This window comes from Montipora foliosa, chromosome 10, assembly GCF_036669935.1.
Source record: "Montipora foliosa isolate CH-2021 chromosome 10, ASM3666993v2, whole genome shotgun sequence".
NCBI lineage: Eukaryota > Metazoa > Cnidaria > Anthozoa > Scleractinia > Acroporidae > Montipora > Montipora foliosa.
Genome location: NC_090878.1, coordinates 19,222,305 through 19,232,304, shown reverse-complemented (window position 1 = coordinate 19,232,304; position 10,000 = coordinate 19,222,305). Strand labels below are relative to the sequence as shown.

The 10,000-nt window shown below is 39.4% G+C and overlaps 1 protein-coding gene across 7 annotated transcripts in view; it reads left to right on the top strand.

The window, feature by feature from the left end:
- Positions 1-10,000, top strand: part of LOC137974439 (tetratricopeptide repeat protein 28-like) — an 86,830-nt gene that overhangs the window by 57,446 nt on the left and 19,384 nt on the right. For 4 of the 7 annotated variants that reach the window (XM_068821419.1, XM_068821417.1, XM_068821415.1 and 1 more), the window contains exons 1-3: positions 3,031-3,197; positions 3,445-3,515; positions 7,768-7,834. The gene's annotated coding sequence lies outside the window, so the exon portion shown is untranslated. Of the gene's footprint in view, positions 1-3,003; positions 3,198-3,444; positions 3,516-7,767; positions 7,835-10,000 lie in introns of those variants that run through there. The other 3 variants (XM_068821421.1, XM_068821418.1, XM_068821416.1) reach the window with 3 other exon arrangements.

Sequence of the window (10,000 nt, the reverse complement as noted above, 5' to 3'; positions counted from 1 at the left end):
TGAGCGTGACTGATGCCCGAGAAGTGTGATTTTATTGGCGAGATATAACTATCTTTTTCAGTTTGTTATCTAGCCTGCGAAGGCAGACGTATTTTCGGTGGTCGAAACGACCGCCGGAAATTCGGCTGCGTTCGCAGGCTATTTGTTATGGAGATTCCCATACAAATCCTTATAATTTTTCACCCTCCCAGCCTATGATGGCATCAGCAGGCGTTGCACATTATCACATCGTCGGTTTCATGAAACTTTGTTACACTGTTTTGTTTAATTAACGTCCATTGCCACACAAGTTTAAGGAAAGGTAAAACGCAACGGTCGCAACGATGGGGTCATACTACACCTACTACAGCTACTAAACCTATACAGCCACTACATGTACTATAGCTAGTACGTACTACAGCTACTAGACCGACTACACCAACTGCAGCTACTAAACCTATACAGCCACTACATGTACTATAGCTAGCACACGTACTACAACTACTACACAGACTACAAAGACTACAGCTACTACTAGTGCCTTTTGTTTTCTTAAATGTAAGGTGAAAACTTACTTATTTCATGTAGCTTTTAAAGCGCATCCTGTTTGATATTCTAAGTTTATTATCATTATTATAAATATTCTATTTTATTAATAGACAAGTAAGTAGTTTTACTAATTTGAATTTCATTGTAGTATTTTCAGTTGTTTCTGTAGCAAGCAGGTGTTTTACGGGGTGAGGTTGCTAGCCTCAGGCCCAACTCTCATCCTTTCTCCCCGGGGCTTGGGACCGGCCATGGCGGCCGGATGACGACTTGTTGGAAGAGGTAAACTCCTTTACCTATCTGGGTGGTGTAGTTGACATCCAGGTGGGCACAGAAGCTGACGTTAGAGCCAGAATTGGCAAAGCAAGAGCAGTTTTTCTGCAGTTAAAGAACGTGTGGAGCTCCAAAGATCTGACACTTCAGACTAAGATCAGGATCTTTAACAGCAATGTCAAACCTGTTCTACTATATGGCTCAGAGACCTGGAGAACAAAAGTGGCAACTACAAAGAAGGTGCAGACCTTTATCAACTCATGTCTACGAAGAATCTTGCGGATACGTTGGCCGATCACCATCAACAACGAAGACCTATGGCAAAGAACCAAGCAGAGGCCTGCAGATGCTGAGATCATGATGAGACGTTGGAGATGGATAGGCCACACTCTCCGAAAGCCTTCTACCAACATCACAAGACAAGAGGAAAAGGGGACGGCCTAGGAACTCGTGTAGACGGGACTTGGAAGCGGATATCAAGAGATTGGGGCTGACCTGGAGTCAGCTAATAAGGAAAGCCCAGGACAGAGATAGCTGGAGAACTCTTGTAGGTGGCCTATGCCCCAGGAGGGGTACTAAGCATAAGTAAGTAAGTAAGTATTTTCAGTTGTAAAGCGCTATTGATCAGTGAATGTAAATCGCGCTCTAGAAGTTATTAAATTATTATGATGATTATTATTATTATTACGATTATTATTATTATTATTATTATTATTATTATTATTATTATTATTATTATTATATCAACTACACTGCTACTACACCTACTTCCACCTACTTTGGGGACAAAATCATGGGGTGACCCTATTTGGTAGAATGGTGGAATTCCAGAATACACGGAATATTCTAAAGTACGGAATACATGGAATATTCTAAAACACGGAAAATATTGAATATTTTGAAACGCAGAATATACGGAATATTCTAAAACGCGGGATGAGAGGAAAGTATTTTAAGAAAGGATTTAAATAATACATTTTTTGCCCGTGAGTAGTCTGCATAGGATAACGAACTTCGCATGATAATTTTACATTTCCTCACGACATGTCCTCGCGAGATGTTCTCATACCTTCGTCGAGTTTGGGCGTCATCTTTCGAAAATTCACCGAGAAAGGCGATCCTGAAATCCATAATAATGCTTTCTCAGCATGATTGGTGCAAGAAATCAGATCAAAGGAATTCGAAGCATTTGAGTCTATTCAAATCTACCAATCGGTGCAACACGACCGTTGGTTTGCCAACGCTTGGCAACAGTCGGGTTGTACTGAAGCTCAAATTCAGCGAAGGTGTGAGGACATCCCTAATCGATCGGTTGCTGGTGTTTTTAACGTGAAAATTTCACTGGTTTGGCGTCAGTTCCCGCTTGAACAAGACAGGTCACTGGCCGGCGGCTCGGTATTACCTGACTTGTCAATTTTCTTGACTGTCTAACTGGTGGTCGGGAAAAGATCTCGTAAATGACGCCCAAAACAGCTCGGAACGACCAAAAAAAATAAAAATAAAAATAAAATAACACACAAACTTTATTGCCGACCAAATCGCAACCGCTGTAATGTATTTATCCTTCTACAGATCGATAAGAACAACAACGACTGAAGGTGACAACATCTGCCAGGGAATTCGTGTATGAACGAAGCAGGTTTTGTAACAAAGACCTTCAAAAAGGCATTGATTTAGCAAATCATCCTGAAAAAGAAACGATAACATGTCGTACATTATGTTTTTAAGGCAATTGAGACACTTATCAACGTCTTTCTCCATTTTTCCTTCTCTGAGTGTAAGAAAGTGCGCCTGTGATGTTTCGACACAGTCCGAGAGGCACAAAAACGGAAGCGGGGAAACATATCGCCCAGAGGTGAATCACTTTGTATGATCTCTTCTTTAACACGTTTTTATACCCTTGTTCGCGAGGAAATGTAAAATTATCATGCGAAGTTTCTTTATCCTACGCACACTACTCACGGGCAAAAAATGAATTATTTATTTCCTTTCTTAAAAGACTTTCCTCTCATCCCGCTTTTTAGAATATTCTGTATATTCCGCGTTTCAAAATATTCAATATTTTCCGTGTTTTAGAATATTCCATGTATTCCATATTTTAGAATTCTGCAATTCCCCCATTCCATTCTATCATTCAGCCATTAAATAGGGTCACCCAAATCATGTGTCCCCACATGACATACCTACCAACCTCGTTCCCAGGGTCTCTCTTATTTTCGGATTATTGTGGGAAGTGCCTCTCAGCTGTTTATCGCAACACAGACGTTTTGGTTTCTCTTTTCTCAGAACTTTGTCCGTCATTTGTGATAGATAAGGCAAGTAAGAACAGATTGGAAGTTGTGGTTGGAAAATTGAAAGAATACGAAAACACGTTTTGCTCTGGAAAACTACATGTACATGTACGTAAGTCCCACCAAGCAGCTAGTAGACTAATTGTACATGCTTCAGTAAGTCTTATGTCTCTCTTTGCGACAGAACTGAAACATCATTGATCCATGTTAAACTCTCTCATAAAGTTACACAATTTGATCGTCGAATTTGAAGTTACTTTGAGTTATGTGTAAGGATAAACCCTCTACATATTAAACATGATCGTTTTATCGTGATACTGGATAATGTAATAACCACATCAAATCGTAATTGCAGACTCATTTCTTTTCGTTGACGAAGCTATTGCTTGACCTGGCGGCATTCTGCATCCATTTGGAGCGACAGTGGTAAGTTGCTCATTGATAACCATTTCTTAATGAAGAAGAACAACTACGTGTAATTTAAGCGTAATCAACCACTTTTGATTAAGCTTACTTTTTACTCCCTTCCTGTTATTTTCTCAGAACTTTTGGTGAAAGCTAGCAAGTATGTTGGTACTTGGCTAGTTCTAAAACGGGGAATGGGAAATAGGGAACGGAGAATCTCTAAAATAGAGAGTCTCTAAAAGGGGGAATTACTAAAATGAGGAATCTCTAAAAGGGGGACTTACTAAAATAGGGAATCTCTAAAAGAGGGAATTACTAAAATAACGAATCTCCTAAAAGGGGGAATTACTAAAATATGGACTCTCGAAAAGGGGGAATCTCTAAAATGGGGAATTACTAAAAATTTTTAGGGAATCTCTTAAAGGGGGAATCTCTAAAAGGGGAAATCTCTAAAAGGGGGAATCTGTAAAGAGGGAATCCCTAAAAGGGGAAATCTCTAAACAGAGTTCCAGTTAAATTTTTCAATTGGGGGATTATTTATACCATTTGACGGGTCACCCAGACATTTTGTTGTAATATTTAACTGAATATTTAAATTTCATCTGTCGAGTCAGGAAGCCTTCTTTTTCGGGTTATTGACTCTTATCTGGAACACTGCTTCAGTGGGGAATCTCTAAAAGGGGGAATCTCTAAAATGGGGAATCTCTGAAAGGGGGAATCTCTAAAAGTGGGAATTCCTAAAATGGGGAATCTCTAAAAGGGGGAATCTCTAAAAGGGGGAATCTCCGAGACCGCGAAAATTAAGAGAGGTCTGATTGGTTGATTTTAATGACAAGCATCCATTTTAACAGTGCAATTGTTGACTGCCGGTACAATTCACACAGAAATGCCTGCTATTAAAATATCAACGAAGTACTGTTTCTATCGTAAAACTGCGGACGAAACATACATATGAAGGAAACATACAATGTGATAGTTGTAAAGCTGGAACAGAAACTGGAAGACAAGTTAATGGCTTTAAAGTCAGAAAACCTTGCTCATTACATTTTGAAAAAACGTACAACGTGAGAGGAGTAGAGAAGTGAGTCCTTCCATATACACCACCTTTAACAATTCACCATTCGAGCAAGAGAAGAAGCGAAAGAATAATCTTATTTTTGACATTTGGTTGCACTGTGGGATATCAGCCATGAGCGGAATTTGACAACGCACTGTTAACATGAAACAAAGTTTGTTTTGGTGTAAATCCTTTAAAATCTTGGCCTCCTTGATGAACATTGCCGTAAAATCCTGAGCTGTACTTAACAGCTTTTTTACAATAACATTTTCTGCGGGCTTTCCTTCAGCTTGAAAACACCAAAAACACGGCTCCAAAGGTCCCTTGACCTATCACTTCTTGGCTGACTAGGTCTTCCCACTGAAACTTCGGCAAACTAGCAAATCCAAAAGCCAAGGGAAACTGAAAGTCAGCCATGTTTACTTAATGTCAACTCGGCAGAGAAAAGACAAAACATTGCCTGTCGCGAAAAAATATTTTTTTATGGTTTTCCCACCATGTCCAACATCTTTGGGAGAATTTAGTATTTCTTTAATTGGTCTTTCATGCTTTTCATCATGCACTGCTCAGATTTCCCCTTTATGTGTTTGTGTGCAAGTGAATGATGAGGTATCATCAACTTGAGTACCATGGAATTAAAATTAAGGAAATGACTCGAAAAGCCAACAATATAACACAAGGATGCTTTGGATTCTACATATTCTCATTACTATTGAGTTTAGTTGTACACTACTGTTGTGTGAATGGCTTTTTTTGTATGCATGCGTCCAAGAAATGTAAACACCATCATGTTTTCCCACCAATTCTATTTGCAGACAGGCAATAATTAATTTATTTGTTGCCCTACCTCATAAGATGCCTGTGGATGGTGGATGTAAAAATTGACTATGTTTAACACAGCAAAAAGGGGAGCGGTGTTCATTGCAAAGAATTATACATTGCTAATTTGCAAGGCTGATCTGTTAGCTCATGAAGGCCAACTAATATGAATCCCTTGAAACGGACATGTAAAGGGACGCTACATCCTTCAGTGACCTAAGAAATATGTTGTTTTTTTACACTGACTTTCTTTCAAGTTGAAGCAAAATTGCCTCTGATGTTGTCCTCTGCGGAGCCTCCTCTTTCATTATATATACCGCTAGAGGTAGAGAAAGAACGCCAAGTGAGCCGATCGTAAGGTAGACCTAAGGCTTGACGTTTACAACCTTCACTGATGCATCTATGGTTATATATATTAAATAAATTTACTGTATGAGAGACTTGCAATCGCAGTAAGAAGTTGCCAGCTGCTAATGTTTTGATGCAGCGCTATTTGAAAGCCACTTCCTGCCCAGTGATTGATGACTGTCACACTTTCTTAGGAGTTAAAAAGATGTTAGGGATTTCCCTTTTTAGAGATTGTCCCTTTTAGAGATTCCCCATTTTAGCAATTCCTCCTTTTAGAGATTCCCTATATTAGTAATTCCCCCTTTTAGAGACTCCCCATTTTAGAAATTCCCCCTTTTAGAGAGTCCCTACATGTATTTTAGAGATTCCCCATTTTAGTAATTCTCCCTTTAAGAGCAAGGCTGCTGCCTAAGAAAATTTTAAAGGAGCCCTCAGAGCTAAACGCTGAGAACTTAGGAGCCCAACATGTGAAGTGAAAGGTGTTGCTGTGAAAAATTAAGGCGCCCAGAGCTATTCTTTGGGAGCCCCAGGCTACCGGGCTCCTGTTAGGCAACAGCCTTGAAGAGATCCATATAGTTAAATAAAATTTAACATAGTTAACGACTAGGAGCTAGTCTGGTCAGTAGTGTTTTGCGCAGGCGGTTGTTAGTGTCTTGGCCGTCTGGTAGCGTTGTTCAGCGTTTTGGTGCGTTCTGTAGCGTTTGTTATAGTTACATGGTTCACGACCGGGAGCTAGTCCAGTCAGTAGCGTTTTGCAGGCGTTTGTTAGCGTTGTTATGCGTTTTTGTAGCGTTTGCAGCACTCTTTAGGTTGGGGGAGCCCTGGGGCTGACATGGTTCAGCGGTATTCCTGCGTAGTGCATGCGTTGTCCAATGTGCTTGCAGCGTGTTTGTTGCTCTGTTGGCGTGGCGTTGTGAGTCGGTTTAGGAGTTTAGTGGTTCTCGGCGTTCCCTCCCTCTCCCCCCCTTTCTTTTTTTTTTTTTTGTGCTCTTTTTTTTTTTGTGTTATTATTATTATTATTATTATTATTCCACTGAGCTATCTGGCTCAAGTGTGACGGGTGCCTTAGGGGGGCCTGGCGCGGGGGGCTCGTGGCTTGGTTGCGGGTTGGGCAGGCCAGTCGGGTGTTCTAGCGCCTTGGGGATGTGACTGCGGTTGCAGCCCCCAGGCTTCCTGGGCACCTACCCTCCACTGGCGACGTGGGCGTTAACCTATTTTAGTAATTCCCTCTTTTAGAGATTCCCTCTTTTAGAGAACCCCCATTTTTGTAATTTCCCCTTAAAGAGATTCCCTGTTTTAGTATTTCCCTCTTTTAGAGATTTCCCATTTTTGTAATTCCCTCTTTTAGAGATTCCCCATTTTAGTAATTCCCCCTTTAAGAGATTCGCCCTTTTTGTAATTCCCCTTTTAGAGATTCCCTATTTTAGAGATTCCCCATTTTAGTAATTCCCCTTTTTAGAGATTCCTCCTTTTAGAGATTCCCTATTTTAAAGATTTTCCTATTTTAGTAATTCCCCCTTTTAGAGATTCCCTATTTTAGTTATTTCCACTTTAAGAGATTCCCCATTTTAGTAATTCCCCCTTTTAGAGATTTCCTATTTTAGAGGTTCCCTGTTTCCTTGTCCCCGGTCCCCGTTCCTATTACCCTGGGCATTCCTCATTTCATGTTTTACAACTAGCCATTGGTATTCCTTTTACCGGGTATGTTTATTTTGTAAAGTCAGTTGTGAGTGACGCAGGCGTGCAAACAGTCTTCCTGTATTGCTTACACTTAATTTATTTGCGGGTGGATTCATTATTCATACAAGGAGCATTGCAAGGTGATTTAAGAATGAAGAGAGAGATTTAATGTAAGGTAAAGTCTTGATTGGAATTCTGCTGAGTTGCAACACTTGCCTTGATGGATTACACAAGATAGCAAGTGCATGCGTTAACATGGGTTGTGTCTGTACAGCAGCCACAAAGGTTAATCAAAATTGATTAGTAAATACTGTATCTTCTGAGTTTGGTGCAAGTAGTTTATTTAACTGCATCAAATCACCATTGCAGAGTTCTTGCCATTGACGAAGCTGTCGCTTGACATCACATGAAAAAGCATCTGTTTGGAAAAACAGTGGTAAGTCGCTCATCATTACTTAAATTCGTGTAATTTTGTAGATGACTCATGCAATGAAAACAAGCTCTAATTACGTATATAACTTGTGTTGTGTTATGTTATCTCTAAGTTATGGTCAAAAAGATCACTGCCATTGTTCATGTAGAAGACACATGTTTCCATGCGCTCGTGATCCACATATAATTCAAATTTTCCTTTTGGATGAATGAAGAATTCAAAGTTCACTTCACTCTCAAGTGCTCAGGGTTAAGCTAATTGAGGCAAATCTAGATTGGCTTATGAATATCATGTGTTGTTACTATATATTCCTTGTTCCTCAAAGGTCACTGCTACATGAATACAAATTATAGTGACCCGGTTTGTATTACAATATTTATGAGCATGTAGCTTCCAACCTCGGATTTGATTTGAGGTACCGAGGTACTGTATGCGTGCCTTTTAAAAAGCTGTTTAATTTTGAGGGCTTGTATTGGAAATGGAACCTTGGTTTTTTTTTATGCTGCTACAGCTGCACGTATTACAGTCGAACCTCGATTATCCGGACTCGTCGGGACCTCAGTAAAAAGTCCGGATAATCGAGAGTCCGAATAATCGAAAATATGGATATTAATGAGGCAACAATGGAAACAAAAGAAATATAGCGCATTTTTAATTACAAAAGTCTTTTCTTCTATGAACTGCCCCTACACTCATGTACATGTACACTGTTTATAAATGAAAACCTATTCTGTTATAAATGAAAACCTATTCGTCATTTGTCCTTGTTCTTGCGTACATCGGAGATCTGTTGCTTGCTGATGCCAAATTCAAGTACTAAATTTGTTCCCTTATTAATATTCATGAAAAAAACGGGACCAGAGAAGAAGTCCGGATAATCGAAAAGTCTGGATAATCGAGGTCCAGATAATCGAGGTTCGACTGTAAATAAATTTTCTTTAAATGGATGTTGGAAGAGCAGAAGTTAACCAAGAATCCTGGACAAGGTTGTTTAATACATGTACAGTACGTGAACCTGGTCCATATCTTAAAAAATTATGCATGAATTAAGTCTTAAAATTGCTACTGCCACCTGGCCCCCTTCCCCCCTCCCCCCCTCCCACCACATTGTTGAGATGTAGATTGGTTCTTTGCCCATCTTCCTGAACAACATTGTTGTGGGTGGGGTGGGGAAGGATACATTGTTGGCCTTCTTTTTAAGTTGTGGTCCAAAAGTTAAAAAAAACAGGGAAGTCTCAAATCTTTTTGTCCAGGAATTAATTTTTTTTTGTAATGTTTGTTTGGACGGTTTTGCAAGAGTTATAAATCTTCGTAATTTTATGCTCATTAAGGAAACATGCACAATCAGTAGTCACATTGCAATGATTGTAGATATTCAGCCAGTTTGTCGACCTTCAAACGTAATGGAATTTGAAAATGTACATTGGTTCACCTTTTCCTATCTAGTATGTTAAATGTAATAGAAAAGTTTAAAACAATGTTCTCAAGAGTGACAGAAATAGAAGTTATAGCGGTACTCTTGTATGGCATGTAAGTTATTAAAGGAAGAAAATAAGCATATACATGTATCGCATCAAGAAATTTTCCTGTCAATTTTTTTATGACAAAAAGGTTTAAGTTAAAATCTCCCGATAAACAAAAAAAGTTAGTTCCTGTTTTAATTTTAGGCAAGAGTGAATGTCACTTTGTACATGTATGAAGGTATTGACATCAGTGTGTGGCAGTCTAGACTGGACTCAAACAATAGTCATTGTCATTAGCTTTACTTAACGAGCTTTGAATTCTTAACAAACAGCCACGTGAGAGAAGTGTGTAGTTGACATGGGGGTTATAGACAAAAGATAGAAGTGATTGTTGCATGTCTTTTATTTAATCAAACTGCATTGCTTGATCTAATTGAGTGTCTTTAAGAAGAAAAGTAATGGAATGTTCAATCACAAAGTTTGAGGTGAAGTCCTCAATGACTAGGTTGTTATTCCAACCCAAAGTCCTTGACTGTATCTGTCTGGTAGACTTCTCTGTCTCTGAGGTCTTTCACATCTTGATAGAGCTGGCATGACCGGTTTTACTGGCATGCTAGCCACTGTTGTCCACCTCGCTATAATACTCCTGTGGATAGTGACTGCCTAATTCCTATTATACTACATTGTATTCTACACACTTGCTTGG